This window comes from Nerophis ophidion, linkage group LG13, assembly GCF_033978795.1.
Source record: "Nerophis ophidion isolate RoL-2023_Sa linkage group LG13, RoL_Noph_v1.0, whole genome shotgun sequence".
NCBI lineage: Eukaryota > Metazoa > Chordata > Actinopteri > Syngnathiformes > Syngnathidae > Nerophis > Nerophis ophidion.
This window is the reverse complement of record NC_084623.1, coordinates 34,125,650-34,148,768: the sequence shown is the minus strand read 5'-3', so window position 1 is coordinate 34,148,768 and position 23,119 is coordinate 34,125,650. Positions and strand designations below refer to the sequence as shown.

General features: G+C 39.0%; 1 protein-coding gene across 2 annotated transcripts in view; it reads right to left on the bottom strand.

Annotated features, from left to right (window-relative positions):
• LOC133564478 (unconventional myosin-Ic-like) overlaps positions 1-23,119 on the bottom strand; it is a 134,537-nt gene that overhangs the window by 94,155 nt on the left and 17,263 nt on the right. Inside the window, exon 1 of one of the 2 annotated variants that reach the window (XM_061918824.1) lies at positions 20,913-21,087. The exons of the other annotated variant lie outside the window; for it this stretch is intronic. The gene's annotated coding sequence lies outside the window, so the exon portion shown is untranslated. Of the gene's footprint in view, positions 1-20,912; positions 21,088-23,119 lie in introns of those variants that run through there. 2 annotated transcript variants of the gene reach the window in all.

The following is a 23,119-nucleotide window of genomic DNA, read 5'->3' as shown; positions in this document are numbered from 1 at the left end:
AGACGCCTGTGTCTTGTTAATTACATTAAAGGGACAAAAGAAAGTTTGTTTCTAGTTCTAAACATATATGTTTTGCTTGAATGTTTTTTTAATCCCTTTGTGCAGATGTGTCATGGCCAATTTTGCAAATTCAACAATTACATCATGACGCCATCACTGACCTGTGACATCTTTTGATCACCCCACATATATAGTTCTGGCTTCTGGTTGTTGTAAAACTTACATTTTCTTCCAGTGAAGCAATTCTTTTGTTGAAGCATGATACAATTGTCGTGCTTAAAATTTAACTCTTCAGATTCAGCTTTATAGCAAGTATCTGAAAGTTTTGGGTAAAATTTGACTGCTTTTTAGAACCGACCCTAAAACCCTCCACCTGGACTAAATCCTCAAAGAAAAAAAACCCAGAACAAGATATTGCTGCCAACATTCTTTACTGTCGATACAGGTATGGTTCATCTGCGGACAGGCCTTTTGATTCAAATTTAAAACAATTCTGCTCAGCCTGGATTTTTTTTTCTTACCAGAATACCGACAATGCAAAACATTTTTTTATTGACGCCAAAGTCATGCCAGCAGATGTTGCTTGACATGTACTCATGTACTGAGCGGAAAATAGTCTAATAACCAAGACAAACAAACTATTTTTAGTTAACAACCACTCTATTTTGTCTCAAAAACAGAACGGTCATAGCATCAAAAACATTTACCCATAGCTAATGTTCTAAGACTTATGTTTAAGATCGGGTTTAGGCAAAAAAAAAAAATACTGTCATTTGATTGAGTACTTATCTGTGACGGATACACAACAGTGCATTTTTTTTTGCCATGGACAAAGTAAAGCAGAGATGTAAGATAATACACATGCATTCAAGACAGGCTTTTCCAGTCAGTGGGCAGGTGGTAACTTGCTGGAGAGGTACTCCAAACACTAGGGACATTTTTACCTGGCTATTCTCCATTCCAACTCTACATCGTCCTCTAACAACCCATGTGGATATATATATTCCCCCTATTTACCATCTTTTCAAATCCATTAATCATTCATCTTTTGTCATAATTTTCCAGTTATTCTGCAACTCCCTTCCATTCCCCCTTAAGGAATAGACAGCATTTTGGTCTTATTTTTTCAAGAAGTCCAAATGTGGTGAAGTCTGACTGCTAAAACAAAGCTACTTTTCTGCAGAAAACACAGCTCATGGCATGACAATGATACAGCCAAGTGGACCATTGACCACTAACCACTAAAGACCAAGGTAAACCGTCAGCTGATATTTACACTGATGATAAACCAGCTGCCTTCACACACTGATAATATTGTTCTAATTTGGTGCCTCTTACATTAGATACGACGCAGACATAATATTCCTTTAGAGAGACTACCTGAAAGTTAACATTTTCAATGACTTAATTACAGCCAAAACAGTGATTGTTTTTATAATAGACCTCATACGGATGGTTATTAATACAATTTCAAAATGTTACTAAAGTGGCACCCGTATAAGTCAGCCCCTCATATGTAAAAACCCTTCGAATCCCAGTCCAGCCCTCTTTTCATTGCCAAAAAGTACGCACTTAAAGAGGCCTTATTATGCAAAACCAACTTTTCTTACCTGTCGTTACTATGTTTATTTAGGATCCTCATAAGTCCCGAAAATTTGAAATCAAACCATTGAGACATGGTGGAGCAATTTCTAAAACAATCTGACAGATGTGGCAATAAAGCCTAAAGATACGACTACCATATTTTGGGTATTGAAGAGTGCCAACAGAGATACACGATTTAAGATTATTTAGTATCTGCAAGAAAGTGAATAAAATACACTTGTGTGAAGGAAAGGGGGAATAATCAGGTAAAATAACTGACTGTTAAATTTAATATATGATTTCGGGACTTTGCAATTGGAGTGAAATGACATAGTTCTATTCTCTTAACTTTTAAAAGTCATGTTAGCAATAATTAAAAACTATTTCATGTTGCTGTATTTAACTCTTGGGTCTGTAGTCCAACATTAGAAAGTTGTTCTCTATTTTTTTTCATTAAAAATCATGCAACAGTAAAACGGTATAAATGTGTCAATTTGAAATCATTCTAATAGTCTTTTGGACATTGGCTAAAGAAACACACAATTGACAGCAATTGAATGATAAAGAATGTGTCAGTGAAAGCCATTGAAAGGCTATCGGGTGGATTAATGTTTCAGTAAAGTTAAATGACTCATTCTCGGACAGTGTTAATCCAAATTATATTTGTGAGGATTTGCCAATTGGTCTTATCCAATTAAGCTATTGCAACAACTTGAAATAAGTTACAGCTTCCCAAACAATGAATTTCCTGTTTACTCCAAACACTTCCGTTGTGCAATTATTTGACATTTTTGTCTAAAGGCTCAGCTGCTGAAATAGTCTATAAAAAGCCCGGTTTGTTTTCTTCTTTGCACCCTTAATGCTCATGGGAACTATTCACAGTTAAACAGGTGGTCAAATTCTCCACCATATAGTAAGGCAGACAGGCTTCACTCACCACACAAACACACACACACACACACACACAGGACAAAAAACGTTGGTACTTTAGAAACTGAAAGACTAATGTAGTAATGCTACAATGAATATTTGATTAAACTAGTTAGCAACAAGCTTCAAGTTATATTCTGTTGATTTGGTTAATCGTTTGTGTGTAACTGACACAAATCTAGAAAATCCAGGCCGGCAAATTTTTAAAGACATTATGGAATAACTATGGGTTGTCACAGAATTGTGTCTGCAGTAGCTTCCTGCAATTATGCAAACATGATGGTAGCCCCACAGATTTAAAAAATGCATAAAAAATAGTGCTCAGCAGACAGGACAGAGCTTTGCCGATGGCAGAGAAACTAATATAATGAAGGCATAAATGTTGCTTGACTGATGAAAATCATTAACGGTTTTATTACTTTATGATTATAAATAATTTTGATTGTACAGGAGAGAGTGACGTCAACATAAGTGGTTGTCAACGTAACCAAAACGAAACAAGCCGTTGTTTGCACATTTACTTTCACCAAGACAAAAGGAGAATAGGCAATAATGTAAGAATTTTTTCAAACTAAGGCAATTTGTTGATCTAATTTCCCTTCATTTGTGCATTTTTCTATTTTGATTTGTGTTACTGGACGACCTGCTCTACCTCCTGAGCTACTATCATCCCCAAATGAGAGGACCAGGACTTGATGAGTTGTCCGCATAAATGGGCTGTTGACATAAGCAGGACCAACTTAAGCGGGTTCCACTGTAAAATCAAAATATCTTTATTTGATGTCAGGACAACTGCAAACGCCCAGTTCCACCAAGTAGAGATAATATAATACATGTCCTAAAACATGCAAAATATTTGATGAGGGCATTTGTATGGTTATTGGAAACATGTTCCATACTAAGAAATACTGGAAAAGATTGCAAAACAAGATAACATTAACCTTGCAACTCAGAGATAACAGGGACCTCATTCTCACCGAGCGCTTAAGCTGCAAGATAGTGTTCTGATAAGGAATTCCTCCTTTCTATCTGTGCCAACCGCTAACACTCTCAACCAAATTCTGCAACGCACATCCGTACATGTTAACCTTTGAAAGCAATAAGCGGGTAAAGACCAACCACAAAGTCAAAGTCAAAATTTTTTAGACTTTGGATTAATTATATTTCCTGCTTTGTACTTGTTTTGTTCAAACCAGCCCAGTCTCACTGCCTCTCAGTCTTTCTCTTGCCAAGTCCAAGGCCACACCTGTTCAAATTGTTCTTACATTATCAAAAGGACCATAGGAGGTCTTAGTTAACAGTTAACAAAAACATACCCAGTGAGAAAGGAAGCATTTGCAGTCTTAATAATGACACTGACTTCCTGTACTGTCCCTATAGTCATGGTTATGGAAAATAAGACTGCGTATACACAAACAACACGGCAGATACAGTTTCATTTCAAATACTTTTGACATACATTCTGAGGAGTAAAGTTAGCTGCTTAATTTTACGCATTACTCATCGGTCTAATAAGAACAGCTTCATTAAGGGGAAAGAATTGAGTGTTGCAATACTACATCTTGACCTATGTGCACAGAACGCCTCAGTCAATGATTGGCAAGAGTGAGAGCCTATTTCCGTTACTCACTGGAAATTGAGGGGTAGTTCAAACAGTACTTCTGCCCAGTTAACACCTAAAGTCTGCTACGTGTAGATAGTGTGACGCATACAAAATACGCATGCGCAGTGTAGAATAGTCATAAAATTACTAATGCAATCACTCCTTGCCAGTTATATACAACCGTCAAATTGGACAATGGTCAACCAAAAATATTTGCCAGAGTTTAAAAAGCTGTGGCACGTGCGCTTGAATAAAAATGTATTGTTTACTTAACGTGAAGGCTTCTTCTGCCAAAACTGCAAATGACAGACCATGTAAAACTGACATGCTGTCATGTAAAAAAGCTACAGAAATTAGGGTCATTTAGTTAAATAAAAGCTGAAAGGATAAGCCTGTTTTACAACAAGGTTTCCCAAACTTTACTATGAAAAATGAAAGATTAGTCCACATGATCTTGATAAACTGCAGCCTTTATCTACTGCAATCTGCTGGTAACGTTGTGTTTTAACGACGGCTGTCAAATTAAACACTTGAAAGTGCAACGTAGAAACGCATTGCGATGTGGGTCTTGCTGGACACTGAATAGTTTATTTACAATCATCATTTCCAAGATGGCGGCGCCCGGACGGGCTGCAGCATCTAGGAGCTCTTGGTAAAGATGGAACATTTGGCAAAAATACCGGACAATTCTGCAAATTTCATGGCTGGCTTACAGCGTTGTCACTCCGTGATCACTTACGACCGCCAGACAATTCTGAATGTGGATAGATCGGGCCGTTTTGGACTGAATGGTTCGTGCTTGCTAGACCGGCTAGCTAGCACGGAAATACTTCGCCGGCTACATCCAGCGGCCTGCGAAGCAGTGGAGTATAGTACCAGCGGGGACCGTCAAAGGACCAGACGCAAGCAGTGTGATCGGAAGCAGAAGCGCTGATGTCGAGCGGGGCTAAAATCAAAGCAAAAGGCTAAACCCCACGGAACACCGCTTCCCTCCATCCTGAAGCCGGATTTAAATGGAAGACACGAGCATAGTGGCGTAGGTAAGGAGTCAGTCAAGTTAGAACAAGTTTTCTCTACTTTGACTGTTTCGGAGTCCTACCCCAGCTACCCCACCAAACTCTGGGGTAGCTGGGGTGAATAATGTAGTCCAAAGGAGTTAGGGTTGCATGGGATTCTGGGTATTTGTTCTTTTGTGTTTAGTTGTGTTACAGTACGGATGTTTTCCCGAAATGTGTTTGTCATTCTTGTTTGGTGTGGGTTCACGGTATGGCGCATATTAGTAACAGTGTTAAAGTTGTTTATATCACAACCCTCAGTGAAATATACCCTAACTGTATGGCTGTTGACCAAGTATGCCTTGCAATCACTTGAAGATGGTAATAATGGCTTCACACAACACGTGACCAGCCGGCACACATACAGCGTTGTGTAACAGTGGGCACGAGTACATGTATTAGAGGACGGTATGGGTATGCGACCACGGCCCGCCCTCATTGTCGTTGTCCGAGGGAAAATTGGGGTATATTTACCCCAGTCAATTTATGGGAAAGGCACTGAAGTTAGAAACCTCCCCAAAAAACCGGGGTGGTCAGCAAGCATACAGCCTTTCCCGGGTGGTCAGCAAGTATACAGCCGAGCCACACCAGAGTGAGCAACCCCTGGTATATTATATATATATATATATATATATATATATATATATATATATATATATATATATATATATATATATATATATATATACACACACACCTCGCACAGCGCCATCTAGGGGTGTACAAAATAAGATAAACCTCTACCACAGGATTACTGTAATTACTGTACTGTAAATTAGCAAAAGTCAAGGGTCTGATAATGATTGCAGCGGATGGTTGGGTGTTTCGACCAACCACACTGTCAATTTAGCTGGAAATTGACTTACATAATTGAACGTATGTATGATATTATACAGGTCATAACAGGATGGTTGAGGTTGGAAAAAAGATGACCTTAACAGACCGTCAATAGATGAGCTAAACAAAATAGACACTGTCTGAATGAGCAGTATAAACTGTTTCTAGACCGACCTCCGTGTATTTTTCTCCACTTCCTATTGAGAGAAGAGTGCTTACTTCCTAAGCTGTGCACAACCATTGGCTTTTCTTTGGAATTCATCAAAATCATAGTCCTACAATATCTAAATAAAAATAAATAAAACATAAATAGCTCACTAATTTGTCTTGTCAAATAATAAACGTTAGAGACCACTGGTATACAATATACGGTATAGCAAATACATGCTTATTCTACCATAGTTATACACTTAAAACCAAAAGCATTAGAAAGAAAGACAATTTCAACATATTTTAAAATGTAATGGTTAAAATTGTCCAATTTCCATCAACAGAACAGCAAATGTTATCTGGTAAATTATTTGACTTGATTGGCTCTTAGATTTCTCATTTAGTTTGTCATGCGTGCCTCAATGTAAATCTAATTCATTCCCTTTTGAAAACATTGTATTTTTCTAGGCTCCTCGGATACTGCAGTTCATTTTATTTAGCATGGCTCCTCTCATCTTAGTAGTAGTTGGATATCAGCCCACATCTCAATGTAAAAAGTCAAGGCATTTTATTGTGATGTACTGTATGTGCATCACGTAAAATTTTATAACAGGACAATGTGTTAGAAATGAATAATAGAATGGTTGTGTTGGCGCAAAACACCCACAATAAGGATGTGTTTTATGTCTCTGCATCAAACCTAGGTCAAAAGCCAAAGCAGCCGCGAACAAATTGAGAGAACCAGATGAGCCGGATGGTAACTCAACAAAGCGACAGATGGCTACTTTCATTCAATAGATTAGGTTTGAAGTAGATGTGAATAACAATAAAGCAGGCAAAAATTCACCGATAGAAAATACAATGAAGCGCTGTTAAATAGGGTGGAATCCTGAAAAGAACATGTCTACAATAAATGAGAAGAATCCCACGTTAAAACAAGGGTACAGAAAATTAAATGTACAGTTGTCCCTTATTTATCGCAGTAATATGTTTCAGAAATTATATAATAACCAAATTGCTGCAAATCGGCAATTATGAATTGAATATTGTCAAAGCTAAAGCCTAAAAAAAGTTTACGACCTTCTTATTACGTTTTTTTAACATTATGAGAGCCCTCTAGACATGAAGTAACACCCATTAGTTACCTTTACAATCTTTTAATGCTACCTGAGACTGATCCTATAAGTTGCCATGATACTGAACTGTTCTGATTGGTTTGGTATTTTCTAGGAGCTGATATTACTGTAAAAAATATATATTTTAGGTCATTTAGCCATTTCTAAAAATGCTTAATTTAGGCCAAAAATGTGGTAAAGCCACAATATTTGAAGCGTGATTTGGCAAGAGACGACACCAACTGTTGAAAATGCTGTAAGTACATTTTCACATTGACAGAAAACTAAAGTCTGCTCGTTGACACCAAAATATTCAAACACATTTCCACATGACAATGTTGGGCACAAAAAGCCTCATGGTTTTGCAATGCATTGTGAGTGGGCAGCCATACTTGTTGAAAAAATGCTTTGTTTAGAATGTGAAAGTGAGCAACAAACTGGATTAAAAAGGATCGTACAAAATAAAATAAAAACAAGGGACCGCACAGAGACAAACTTTACCCTATTCCAAAGGCTCGCTACCTGGAAAAAATAATAATAAATGGTGGAATGGACTCATACAACCTATGAGCACAACCGATGGAAGAGGGATACAAAACAAGTAAAAGTGCAGCCAAACTTGTGTATATTTTCATCTAAAGAGTCAGTTTTAATACCGGTGAAGAATTTTAGAATGCAAACTGTCAAACTGTTCAAATTGCGCGTTATCTTCGGCTTTCATCTCTTGTGTGTCCTACATGCGTGAGGTCCCCCGGCCTCGTTATTTCCCTGAAAAAACAAGCCGATTGTTACTTTTAAATACTTTGATCACCACATTACCGCTCCGCAAATTATACTCATTAAGTTTTGTGCTCACACAAGACTAAAAGTAAACAGACAACACGTTTTTTTCCGAAATACTGTATGTTGTTCGTCGCCTGCAGCTCGGTTAGCTAACACTAACATCCTGCTAAAATGCTACTTGTGATACATGATAAATCATGCCTTGGTTCAAACTTACCACTCTGCAAATGTCATGTTCACACCAACATGTACCAGGTGATGGCGCTAAAAGTGATGTTCGGTCATCTCACGGCTTCTATCCAGGCTATTTGCTGTCTCTTTATTAGCTTCATAACCCGACTTCTATTGGCTTTGCTTTCCTGCTTAAAATGAGAAAAAACTCTCCAAATCCTTTTTTTTTCCCTGAAGCTATCATCACCACAATTGTGGCATTTAATTATGGCACACATTTGTGCCCAAAAAAAAAATTCAGCCGAGTCTTCCATTCAGCCATATAAATAAGCGACTCAGACTTTCAAGCCCTATTAAAAACATATTTAAATAGTAAGTCAAAAAGTTATATTCTATTGGTCACACTTTAAAGCCAAAGAGATCATAAAGAGAGGAACAAACTTCACAGATCCTTCATGTTCAAAAATGGCAACAGGGCCAGTGTGGATTTGGATTCATGTGAAGGGTGATTTCCAATGCAACCACAGTTACCACTGCAATACTGAGTCTAAAGCACTAAGTCATAAGGTTTATTCCCAGAAGGGTGGGGCTCACTGTACTTCTGAACTAGCTTTGGAACGTGGGAAAGAACAGAGGATAAACTCTACATTGAAGTAGCTTTGGGTTATGGGAAGGCACAGAGGAAAATATCTGCAGGCTACCACCTCTCATGCAGCACTGTACACGTATACACAGACGCAATATGTCCTGTACAAACACACCCACATGACTATGACCGAAGCATCATCCATTGTACCATTTTTCTTCTTTTCCCCCCATTCAACACAAACTTCTCTTGTTTGTGGTGTGACGCTGTTACAATATCAACACTTTGACCTTTCTGACCAGGTAATGAAGTAATGTGAGCCAACTTTCCATATAATGTAGAGTAGTGTTTTTCAACCACTGTGCCGTGAGATATTGTCTGGTGTGCCGTGGGAAATAATGCAACTTCCCCTAATTGATCCAAAAATATTTTTTGAAAATCTATAATCATAATAATGTGCCATTGTCCTGTGCCTGTGCTGTGTAGAGCTTGGCAGGGTAATCTTGTAATACTCCATATCAGTAGGTGGCAGCAGGTAGTTCATTGCGTTGTCGGAACGCGTCAAGGATGGTTTGTCGTGATAGCAATATGCAGTGCACAGCGGGAGACAGCCTGCAGGTAAAAAGGTATGTAGCGCTTAAACCAAAAATTAACAAAAAGGCAAGTCACTCGAGGAAAAGGCACTGAAGCATAGGGATGGCTATGTAAAACAAAAGTAAAACTGAAGTGGCTACAAAGTCAACAAAAACAGAATGCTGGACGATAGCAAAAACTTACAGCGTGTGGAGCAAAGATGGCGTCCACAAAGTACATCCCGTACTTGACATGACAATCAACAATGTCCCCACAAATAAAGATGGCCTACGCACAACTTCAATAGTTTTGATTGCGAAAACAAAGCAGGTTCGGAAAATAGCACTCAAAAGAAGGCGTGAATCTGCTACAGGAGAACACCAACAAAACAGGAAATGTCACCAAAATAACAGCGCAAGACAGGAACTAAAGCATGACACACAGGAAACAACAATAAACTCAAAATAAGGCCAGACCACCTTGTGGAGTTTAATTTTTTAACCTTTTCTGCTGGTGGTGTGCCTCCGTATTTTTTTAATGAAAAATATGTGCCTTGGCTCAAAAAAGATTGAAAAACACTGATGTAGAGTGTAAAGTATAGCGCAAAAGCAGTGAACACACGTCCTGGAGAGTGCTGTTGCCATCCATCCATCCATTTCTCCAGCTTATTCCCTGGCTACAATTGGGCGGAAGGTGGCATACACCCTGGACAAGTCGTCGCCTCATCGCAGGAGTGCTGTTGCATTTTACCTTATCAGTTGTATTCAAGGCTTAATCAACTCTAATATCTGAACTACTCTTACCAAAAAAAACGGTCCAAAAATATCATCCTATCTAAATGCTTTGGTTCATACTGTCATGACAGATAGCATACTTCTAAGAACTGCTGGTTGAATTAGGGAAAACAAAAACAAAAACACTGAAAAAAATCTACTCCAAGTCGAGTTGATTTTTATATGGTTAAAGCAAAGCATGTTTATCGCTAGGAACATAAAGGTGATACTAAAAAAAAGTGGAATATCATGCAAATGTTTGTTTCTTCCAGCAATTACATTTAGGAAGGGAAACTAATACATGACATTGGCTCATAACATGAAACTTAAGATAATTTGAGCTTTAGATAGATAGATAGATAGATAGATAGATAGATAGATAGATAGATGGATAGATGGATAGATGGATAGATGGATAGATGGATAGATGGATAGATGGATAGATGGATAGATGGATGGATGGATGGATAGATAGATAGATAGATAGATAGATAGATAGATAGATAGATAGATGGATAGATAGATAGATAGATAGATAGATAGATAGATAGATAGATAGATAGATAGATAGATAGATAGATAGATAGATAGATAGATAGATAGATAGATACATAGATAGATAGATAGATACATAGATAGATAGAACTTTATTGATTCCTTCAGGAGAGTTCCCTCAGGAAAATAAAATTCCAGCAGCAGTGTACAAAATTGAGATTGAATTTAAAAAGTAAAAAGTAAATAATAAATAATGGTTTACAGCTTATGAAAACCTAAAATGTAAAATCTCCAAAAATGTTGGGTTTTCAAACAATGTAAGATATGATCATCAAAACATATCTCACTTTGCATGTAATTAGTTTTTTTTATCACATATTAGTTCCAAATTTTAAGTTGAATTGCTGACATTAATTTACTTTTGCATGATATTCAATGTTTTAGTCTCACCTGTAGGGGTTACACTGATACCTCAACTTACAAGCACAATGTGTTCCACTATCAAGCTTGTAACTACAAAAACACTTGTACCTCAAAGCAGCCCCCAACCAAAACACCATGATTTTAACATTTACTGTGCATTTAAAAAAGAAAAAAACAAGCATTTAGACAATAAATATTGTTTGAAACAACTGCAGTAGTTGTATGAAATAATGTAAAACATGTTGGCCCTGCGATGAGGTGGCGACTTGTCCAGGGTGTACCCCGCCTTCCGCCTGATTGTAGCTGAGATAGGCGCCAGCGCCCCCCGCAACCCCAAAAGGGAATAAGCGGTAGAAATGGATGGATGGAATTGCTCAGCATTAACAAGGGATGTGCCGATCGATCGCCAATGTCAATTAATTACTTTTAATATCGATCACAGACATCAATCCCCTTTGAGACAAGTGCTGCGCCACCTGATGGACATCACAGGCCCCATGTTAGACCCCTGCAGTTTAACTATCGGGCAAACCGGTCAGGGGAGGATGCAGTCAACATGGGATGGAACCACATCCTGCATCACCTTGGTTCCCCAGGAACCTACGCTAGGATCCTGTTTGTGGACTTCAGCTCTGCATTAAACACTATCATCCTGGACACCCTGCACCGCAAACTCACCCAGCTCACAGTGCCGGCCGCCACTGGTCAGTGGATCACCAATTTCCTGACTGACCAGAAACTACAGGTAAGGCCAGCACTGGCGCCTCCCGCCTCCCACTCACCACCCTCCAGGGGTGTGTTCCATCCCAACTGCCCTTTTCCCTCTACACTGCACCTAAAGGGATCCTTCAGCGAAACACTTAAAAGTTCGCCGATAACACAACCATCATCGGTCTTATACAGGATTGCGACAAATATACCTATAGGCAGGAGGTGGAACAACTGGCACTTTGCCGTACTCAGTGGCTTAGTGGTTAGAGTGTCCGCCCTGAGATCGGTAGGTCGTGAGTTCAAACCCCGGCCGAATCATACCAAAGACTATAACAATGGGACCCGTTACCTCCCTGCTTGGCACTCAGCATTAAGGGTTGGAATTGGGGGTTAAATCACCAAAAATGATTCCTGGGCGCGGCACCACTGCTCCCCTCATCTCCCAGGGGGTGATCAAGGGTGGTGGGTCAAATGCAGAGAGTAATTTCGCCACATCTAGTATGTGTGTGACAATCATTGGTACTTTAACTTTTTTTTTTTTGGCACAGTCAGAACCATCTGGAGGTTACCCCCTCAAGACTGAGGAGAAACTGGTGAGGACCGTGGACTTCAGGAAAAGCCCCCCATCCCGTCTCACCATTCTGAACAGCACAGTGTCTACTGTAGACTCCTTCAGGCCCCTGGGAGTCACAATCTCATGGGACAATCAGGAAAAAGGCACAACAGAAGATTTAGTTCCTGCGTCAGATCAAGAAATTCAACCTGTCCAATGAACTGTTGGTCATGTTCTGTGCTTCCATCATTCAGTCGTTCCTGTGCACCTCCGTCACTGTCGCAGAGAACAACAAATCATAAAAAAACCGTAAAAAAGGCACCATCAAAAGATATTGGTGCGGTGACGTTTTCTGAAATAAATATCTATTTCTAAACTATATCGGTATACCGCCAAACCCTCCGGGCAGGTAGTAGCACTGCAGACCCCTCATAACCCCGTCACAAACTGTTTAATCGCCTTCCCTCCGACAGACATTAAAAATCACTGTATGCCAAAAAAACTGTCATATTAACAAGGTCTTCCATCAGGCTATCAATCGGATAAACACTGTGAAATAACTCTTGAGTTAATCTGTCACCGTCAATGTACCAACTCATATTATTTTCATCATATATTTGCTTACCTCTTTTCACCATTGCACTATTATTTATTAGCCTTTCACATATTAGTTATATAAGTACTTGTTTACATTTCAAGTTAATTGTTAATATCGATTGTTTACATTGAACAACAGAGCACAGCCTACCAGGTCAAATTCCTTGTGTGTTATTCATACCTGACCAATAAAGCTGATTTTGTTCAAGTATTTATTTTTATTAATTGTGCATCTACATACACAGAGTGCAGCTGCTTGTTTAAGTTAACCTTTAAGCAAATAAACTGCATTTTGTAATGTCTTCAGTATGGTATCAACAACAGGTTTCATTATCAGGTATTAGGATAAGGCTAAACATTTTACACACAAAGAGCAAGCCAGAAGCAGGAATGCTAACAGCTAAGCTAGCTTTAAATAACAACAAAAATACGTTCTCAGAAAAGTTTGAGTGGTAGATGGAACCACATTACAGAAAGTAAGCAATTACTAATATTAAATTACAAAGAAAAATTAATAGAGAGAGAATAATATAACAAAAACTTTTGGTGTGTAAACCAGAAGTACACAGCACGTAAGAGGTCCAATCGACCCTCCGGGCACACACCAAGGGTAGTGTTAGTACTAGATACTAGAGTGGTTAGATCAATAATCTTATTTTCTCAAAACCATTTTTCTGCTGTTTTAATTTTTCAATTTTTAATTATTAATGGAATAAGTCCCTGGATACAAGAGGATTTTGAGGGAATTGTTTTAATGAGTAGTAGATAGTTTTGATTTTGTTTAGTTATTTTGTAGTATTTACTTTGTTTTGCTCAAACAATTATATACAGCGATGGAAGCCCCTGGCTCTGCAGGTGGGAGGAGTGGGGGGAGACTGGCTGTACTGTACCTTTTATAGACTTTATTAAGAACTGGCCCACTTTATGTATAATAAATGAGGATGAGGAACAACAGTTTAAATATTGTGCTGATATTCTTACACTATTGATAGCACTCATCATTAATAAATGTAAACATGTACAAGTAATACATGTGATCGGTATTGAAATCGGCCAATCCCACTCATGGATGATTAGTACCGGAACCGGCAGCATAAATCCCAGATCAGAATTTCCCTAGCATTTACCTTAGGGACCGGACTAATGTGAGGTCTCCTTTGAGCTGCTTCTCTGTTTAATTTTGTCAAGTCTGCTTATTATTTGCTTATTATAAGCAACTAGTTTTCATAGAGTTGTTTGCGTATTTCTCTCGTGACATCTGACAACACTGTCTCTGTGTAGGAACTAAGTAATAACTGTTTTTGTAGCACACAGATGTATTGGAGTGACATAATGGAGGAGTTACTTGACAACAAAGTGATATGTATATCTGTGTACCAAAGCTAATACTCGACTGTCCAATTTGTGGAGTCAGGACGAGGCAGAACAAACTGAAACGCGATAAACACAGCATCTGCAGCTTCTCAATATTTTTAAGGATGAATGTTCCCCGTTTGTGGCCACATGCCACGCAGGCTGGCTGTAGTTTATGTAAGGCAGACTGATGCTACGGAGGGGGTCACTTGCCAGGACTGTGTAGGCTGCTAACATTTAGGAAATGTTTTTAATGGTTTGTTTCTCTAATTTGGTAATCTCCTTCTCGGCACTAACTTTCTTATTACGGTGGTTGGAAGGCAATGCAAACTCCACACAGAAAGATCCCGAGCCTGGGGATGGAACCCAGGACCTTGTTATTGTGAGGCACACACACTGACCCCTGTACTACGTGCTGCCGATGGTATTACTGATAAGCACGGTAAAACTCAGTTTTAAATTGAAATTATCGAAAAATCTGGATTAAAACTGCACTTTCATAAATTCACGAACTGACTGGCGCCAGTTTGCTAGCTTAAATGCTAACATGAAAACAAAAGACAATAATGTCTTTCCACATTAAGAAACAACATACCCTAATAAGTCTGAGCAACTAAGCAAATAAGAAACGAAAGTGTTTTTAAGGTGCGTTCAAGGAACGCTGAACACCACATTACACCACAAAAATAAATAATAATAATACATTTAATTTGTTACACACTTTTTATTTAAATAAATCAGTGCTACAGTACAATCCAAATTCAAAACAATAAAAGCTTAGCCATTAAAACAGAAATAAATCCAAGACTAAAACACTATCAGTAAAGCATAGGAAATAAAACATGCAAAATAGTTGGTTTTCTAACAGTGTGTGTAATACCGCGAGAATAATGATAACCGTGATAATTTTGGCGATGATAACATCCCCAATCTCAAATTACTCATAAATTAGGGAAAACGTAAATTGAGATACCATTGTACTTTCATTTATGTCAACTGTATGAAAACAAATCAAGGGATGTAAAAGAAAATGTTTTGTGAAAAAATAAAAGTTGTTTAAAGTTATTTTACCCTATACAACATAACTGTTATGGGTTTTTTTTTTTTTAAATAAACTGCAACTCTTTAAACAAGCCATTTCTTACTGCTTGCAAGGGTAGACCAAATCAAAGTAAAAATAACTCTCTGTGTAGAAGTAGGCAGACATCTGCAGATCCCACAACTTTGTCACGGACTAAAAATAGCACCTAAAACCATCTCATTAAGATTGAAAAAAATAAGTTAGGAAGGGGGAGGGAAAAAAATCAGCTTTTGTACTCAAGTAATCCAGTGGAAACAAACTTCGCCAGAGGGTTTCTAACACGGGGAAAACCCTTCAAAAAGAGGTATTAACAACAACAAACATCTGTTTTGTTGAAAAAGCACTCCTATCAGCACAATACATCCCACAGCATCCTACAGTTTATAATCCCCGAGCAGAGACTGTCATTTACAAACGAATATTTCACATTTTTAGCTAAGTGGTGGTTGGTTCCTTCTACTATAATATAGCAGCTGCAAGCAGACCCCTCAATAAAAGTAGGCTCTGTCCTCCAGATGACCTTGAGGCAACAGTTCAGCTGCTCCAAGCAGACTGGCCACATGCCCCCCCCCCCAACCAAAAGTTGTATAGTCTCTGCATGCAATGCAACCTGATGTGACCACCATGCAGAGTGGGTCAATCTAAATCATGATGATGTTGTTCTTTTAATTTATCTTCTTGTACGCCTGGGGGTATTTTAGACTTAGAGTCCGATAATTGTGCTGCACTCGAAAGTAAGAAACTTGAATTGTTTTTTAAAACCCCACACAAATGAACAGGTGGACTAGCATGCTGACCAAGTTGTTCTTACCCACTTTGTGACACTTTCCACACACAGAGAACTACAAGGTTCTGGAATTTAATATTCGCCTTGGTTAAAAATGTGTTTGTTTTCAACGCAATGTCCTTTGGGGTGGACAACATGATCAAACAATAACTAATCTTTTCTACAGTTTTGATGAGAGGAAGAGACAGATGTATTACCATACATAGTTATGAATTATAAACTCTACTACAAGGAGACATTTTTTTATTGGTCACACACATGCATTTGAAGATTATGAATAAGTTGCAGAATATCATGTCTACCACAAAGGCCATTACAAAAATGTCTACAAAATGTCGGTATAACCCCAAAACCCCTTCAAACTATTAAAAACTTAAAAAAAAAAAAAAAAAAAAAAACTGTTTACTGGGGCTGCAAGATTTTGAGAAAAAAAACTAATTGCAATTTTTCTGTCCAAAATTGAAAACAGACTTACAATTGTTATATTTTATACATAAAAATACATATAGCGGTAAAAAAAAATGAGTGAAAGAAGACAGCAGACTGTCAATTAACATACTCTTGTCCCAAAGTACCACACACTAGAACAATATGCAATAATTCACTTTCAACCTATTTGTCTTTATGCAGACAGACTTGGAGCTTTGTCTACAAACCTCATGCTCTCAATTGGAATAAATAACAAATAAAACTAAACGGTGATTATAAAGTGATGTAATCATAATATATAATACTAATGCAAGCATTGAAAAGGATATAAACTTGTATTTCTCAATACTGTAGAATTGTTTACGATTGAACTGTAATTGGAAGGGAAATACTTTTGTTGTCCTAAATAAATAAACAAAAAATTAAATGGACTCTGATTTCTTGAAGCAAAATTGTGACTTAAATAAATATTGAACATCTTAAAGTGCATTTGTTTTCCCAGTTGGTGAAACAAGGTCAGATGTTGTCTTTTTTTTTTGTTTCCATCACGTGATCACGCCATTGTCACTTGTTCATTCGTGTTGATGGGATCACATTGCCCATACAATTAGAAGCTGAAATATTACCACAACTGGACATTTGTCATCATATTTTTTTCCTCCTATTTTTTGGTGACTTTGGGGCACTTCTCACTGGCGAGTCGTGAGCAGGGAGGCTGCATGTGCCTTTTTCCAGGGTGTAAAGCTGTCTGCCCAGCTCTTCGCCCACCAAGACAAAGATTGTGAATGACTGAAAAGAGGTTTCACTGTGTTTAGTTCATTCTACTGTTAAATACAGTAAACACGCTCAAGCAGACAATGCAAGGTGTACCTTTAAAAAGGGGTCATATTATGATTTGTTTCTACACCTACAACACTGCTTGTAGTCTATATAATATGTAATGGTGGTTCTTTGCTCCAAATTTTACATAGACTATCTTTTACAGACCATTTCCAAGCGGATTTTTGACCATCTCTTCAGAATGCGCTATTTTTTGGGAGGGTCTTATTTACGTGCCTCCACTTCGACTGCGTCTTTTCCCCGCCATCTTTGTTGTAGTTTTAAGCACTTCCATAGCGAATCTACTGACAAGAGGTAAGTTGGAGCTATACGCTACTTTGTATTAGAAATGGCAACAGCGGATGATATATGTCCATGTACGAGTCGCTCTGCCTCACAACAAGAGAATAGAGCAAAAAAAAGGATCTTATTGACTCCTATTGACGGACGCGGGCAAGGCAATCTGGGTACATTACTACCATATATGGATAATCCAGTGGCGTTTTTCCCAACCCATGACATCACGGGTTGTGCAAATGACTAACGAGTCATTTGGCCGAAGTATAAAGAAAGAAAAAATATTTCATAAATATCTCCGCAAGACTCTATGGTTTGATTTCAAATTTTCGGAACTTATGAAGATCCCAAAAACACAACAGCAGTTGGTTTTGCATAATAGGGCCCCTAGAAATTGGGAGTTTTTCACTTATATTGTTTGCCCTTTTTAGTACCTTACATCATATGTGTTCTTTTAGTGTCTGTTCTATTTGTTGAGTGAAATGTAGTAAGATATTTGCACATTTTTTATTGCATCAATATTTCCATGGCTTTTAATTATTTACACAAGTAACGAGAGGAATGGGCATCATTTCCTTGTACATTTGTATATTGATAATAAAAACGATTCTGATTCTTTTAAATATCACTGGAAAGCCCAGGATGTCCTCTCCACGGCACAACAGTTTTTGGGCTTCAGGGGGTTAACTTCTTAGAATATGTCGAGTGGCAATAAAATATACTGCGGGCATCTGTTCCGTCAGAATGAGCTGCCAAAAAAGCGACCAGTTGCTATTTCTGTTTAAACAACGGTGTTGAAAACAAAAATGTAGGCTACCATTATTTGCGTCAATGTGAACTTGTCCACATGCTTACGGTTAATAGACAATGTAAACTTCCTCACGCTGTAAGTGTCTACATGTTTACTAGTCAGCAAAAACAATAAACTAAATGTAAGTCAAAATAATTACTCACTTGTAGCGCGAGTGACAAAGCCTACAGAAGGTAAGTCTACACAAAGTTGGTCATTTTGATTTTATTTTGAAGGAAAACTTTAGTGTTGATGCGCATGCGTGCGCATGCTCATTGGCGTTGGCTTGGACATTATCTGGACTGGACCTGGTTTTAAAAACCCTTTAAATAAATCTAATTTCATTAACAACCTGGTCTGGTAAAGATAAGGTCCTTTTTAAAAATATTTTACAAAAATACGATTAATAAATAAAAAACATATGCTTGGATAAAAAAGAAAGTAAAACAAAAATATAAAAACGATTACATCAAAAATAGTAAATAATGAAAATGTTAGTGGACCAGCGGCACACACAATCATGTGGGCTTCAGGGACTGTGTCCCTTGCAGACTGTGTTGTCTATGTTGTGGGAACTAGAATATTAGTAGCAGAAATAAACACCCCCTTTTGTGTGAGTGGGTGTGATTTGATTGATTGATTGATTGAAACTTTTATTAGTAGATTGCACAGTTCAGTACTTATTCCGTACAATTGACCACTAAATGGTAACACTCGAATAAGTTTTTCAACTTGTTTAAGTCGGGGTCCACGTAAATCAATTCATGGTAGGATGAGTGTGAATGGAGGAGGGAGGGTTGTTTTTGGGTTGATGCACTAATTGAAAGTGTATCTTGTGTTTTTTCCATGTTGATTTAATAAAAAAAAAAAAAGGTCCTGAGTAGTCAGGATTCAATCTTGGGCTCTGGCTCTTTCTGTGTGGGGTGTGCATGTCCTCCCCGTGAATGCGTGGGTTCCCTCCGGGTACTCCGGCTCCCTCCCACTTCCAAAGACATGCACCTGGGGATAGGTTGATTGGCAACACTACATTGGCCCTTGTGTGTGAATGTGAGTGTGAATGTTGTCCGTCTATCTGTGTTGGCCCTGCGATGAGGTGGCGACTTGTCCAGGGTGTACACCACCTTCCGCTCGATTGTAGCTGAGATAGGCACCAGCGCCCCCCACTACCCCAAAGGGAATAAGCAGTAGAAAATGGATGGATGGGAAAAAAAACTTGTCCACCTGCTTACAGTTAATAGACAACGTGAACTTCCTCAGTGTCTATTTCAGGGGTTGGGAACCTTTTTGGCTGAGAGAGCCATACAAGCCAAATATTTTTAAAAGTATTTCCGTGAGAGCTACATAATTTTTTTTTAAGACTTATTACAACTAAATGCGTGCATTTTTAAGTAAGGCCCACATTTTTTGAGAAAAATAAGTGTCTTATTCTTTTTAATAACATTGTTATTCTGAAGCTAACCAACAATAAATAAAATACTTCTTACCATTAATGCGACTTCTTGAGCAGGTGCGGTAGAAACCGGATGGATGGATTAAAATGCATGAGAATTTTTTATATTTTGAACGTTATTTTTGACACTGTGGTTACCAGCGAAATTATTCATTACTTGCGGTGTTAAGCAATGTCAGCTAAGATTTATCTGAGAGCCAGGTGCAGTCATCAAAAGAGCCACATCTGGCTCTAGAGCCATAGGTTCCCTACCCCTTGTCTACATGTTTACTTTTCGGCAAAAACAATAAAATAAATGTAAGTCAAAACAATTACTCACTTGTAGCGGGAGTGACAAAGTCTACACAACGTAGGTCATTTTGATTTTATTTTGAAGGAAAACTTTAGCATTGATGCGCATGCTCATTAGCGTTGGCACATTCTGACAGAACACCACAAATAGCCCCCAGGCCAAAGTTTGAAAACGCTGTCATACACAGAAAGACATACAAGTCCGGCAACAATTCAACTTTTTCTAAAGGTTGTTTTAAAGCTATTTCTATGGCGTGTCGGTTATTATGACACACGGTAGTGACGTTTGGAATGGACGATGACATGACTTGAAAGTGATTCAATGTGGAGGTGTTGGACCCACGCCGAAGGACACAGCGGTTCTAACGTATTCCCCCAGCAGTCACACAATGGGGGGCTGGTGGGTTTAAAATGTATTTTACCGACTTTGCAGAATGAAAATGCTCTATTTTAAAGCGAGTTCAGCATGGCGTTCAATCCCCCCGCCCCGCCCCCACGCGTTTCTCATTCAGCCTACACTGGCAAGCACGCCACGGCGTCAGAAACGACTCGAAACTTAACAAAAGTAAACAAACGAGGGATTAAAATGTTTTGTAAACAAAGCAGGACTATATTGACTCAACTTAACCCCCCGCTGTTAACACCCCGACAGTGCACTTTATGCTAGCTGGCTTACCTTAAACAGCAGATGTCAACTAAGATGACTTCCTTATTGTTTCCTCGACAAACAGTCCGGTTCTGTGTCGAACCAAACCGGAAGCAGCACCAAAGTTCGGTCCGGTAGTAAAGTGGGTACTGTCAGTGCCTGGTGTCTGTCACTGGTGCCGGCGGACTTCTCCGGCCCCGCCCATCGCTCACTCAACACCCACACCCACATCAGGGCTGGGCGATACTGCAAATGTTCCTGTCGACCCGATACCAGGTAAACACATGCCCGATGTTGCCGATACTAATACTTGTTACTTGAAAAATTTCAATATACCAACTAGCCCAGGGGTCACCAACCTTTTTGAAACCAAGAGTTACTTCTTGGGTACTGATTACTGCGAAGGGCTACCCGTTTGATACACAATGTGCTCAATTTACCTTTAATAAATTCATCTATATCAGTGGTTCTTAACCTTGTTGGAGGTTCCAAACCCCACCAGTTTCTTACGCGCATTCACCGAACCCTTCTTTTGTGAAAAACAGTTATATGTTTTTTTTTCCTGGTGTACAAAATGAACCGTGCATGAACTCACAACAAATTACACACCTCCAAATCAGTGTGACTTCTGCAGTTGCCGTATCTACGATACGCCAATTTGGAGAAGTTTTTATTTACACGATGAGTCAATACTTGCCAACCCTCCCGATTTTTCCGTGAGAATCCCGAATTCCGGTGCCCCTCCCGAAAATCTCCCGGGGCAACCATTCTCCTTTAGCGTCCTCTACAACCTGTCCGCATGTCCGATTTTCCTCCATACAAACGGCGTGTCGGCGCATTCACATTATTTATGTGGCTTTCACACTCACATAAGTGAATGCAAGGCATACTTGGTCAACAGCCATACAGGTCACACTGAGGGTGGCCTTATAAACAACTTTAACACTGTTACAAACACGCGCCACACTGTGAACCCACACCAAACAAGAATGACAAACACATTTCAGGAGAACATCTTCACCGTAACACAACAGAACAAATACCCAGACCCCTTGCAGCACTAACTCTTCCGGGATCTACAATATACACCCCCGCTACCAACATTTTTAGTGCATGTGCCTCACAATATGAAGGTCCTGAGTAGTTCTGAGTTCAATCCCTGGCTCGGGATCTTTCCGTGTGGAGTTTGCATGTTCTTCCCGTGACTGCGTGGGTTCCCTCCGGGTACTCCGGCTTCCTCCCACTTCCAAAGACATGCACCTGGGGATAGGTTGATTGGCAACACTAAATTGGCCCTAGTGTGTGAATGTGAGTGTGAATGTTGTCCGTCTATCTGTGTTGGCCCTGCGATGAGGTGGCGACTTGTCCAGGGTGTACGCCTTCCGCCCCATTGTAGCTGAGATAGGCTCCAACACCCCACCGCGAACCCAAAAGAAACAAGCGGAAGGAAATGGATGGAAGGATGGCAACATTTTAAAGTTTTCTTATAAAATTGTGACTTTTGTCAAGTAAAATTACGACTCTTTTAATAAAGTTGCCAAAATGTTAAGCTTTTCTTGTGAAATTGCAACTGTTATTTAGTTAAATTCCAACTTTTATCATAATATTGCACAAATGTTCATTTTTTCTTGTACAAGTTTGACTTACATTGAGTAAAGTTACGACTTCTATTGTAAAACCGCCAAAATTCAGAGTTTTTCTTGTGAAATTGTGACCTTTTTATATTTGCATAGTATGCATATATTATTAATGTTGTAAATACAAATCTTTACATATATAGAAAGGGTGGTCTTAAAGAGGTAGGACTCAGGAAGGTAACAAATACAATAATTTGTGTGTGTTGATGTGTGTGTGTGTGTGTGTGTGTGTGTGTGTGTGTGTGTGTGTGTGTGTGTGTGTGTGTGTGTGTGTGTGTGTGTGCATGTGTGTGTGTGTGTGTGTGTGTGTGTGTGTGTGTGTGTGTGTGTGTGTGTGTGTGTGTGTGTGTGTGTGTTGAGGGGGCTTTAATTTGGTGGTTAAAGTTAAAAGTTAAAGTACCAATGATTGGCACACACACACTAGGTGTGGCAAAGTTATCCTCTGCATTTGACCCATCACCCTTGATCTCCCCCTGAGAGGTGAGGGGAGCAGTGGGCAGCAGCTGTGGCCGCGCCCGGGAATCATTTTTGATGATTTAACCCCCAATTCCAACTCTTGATGCTGAGTGCCAAGCAGGGAGGTAATGGGTCCCATTTTTT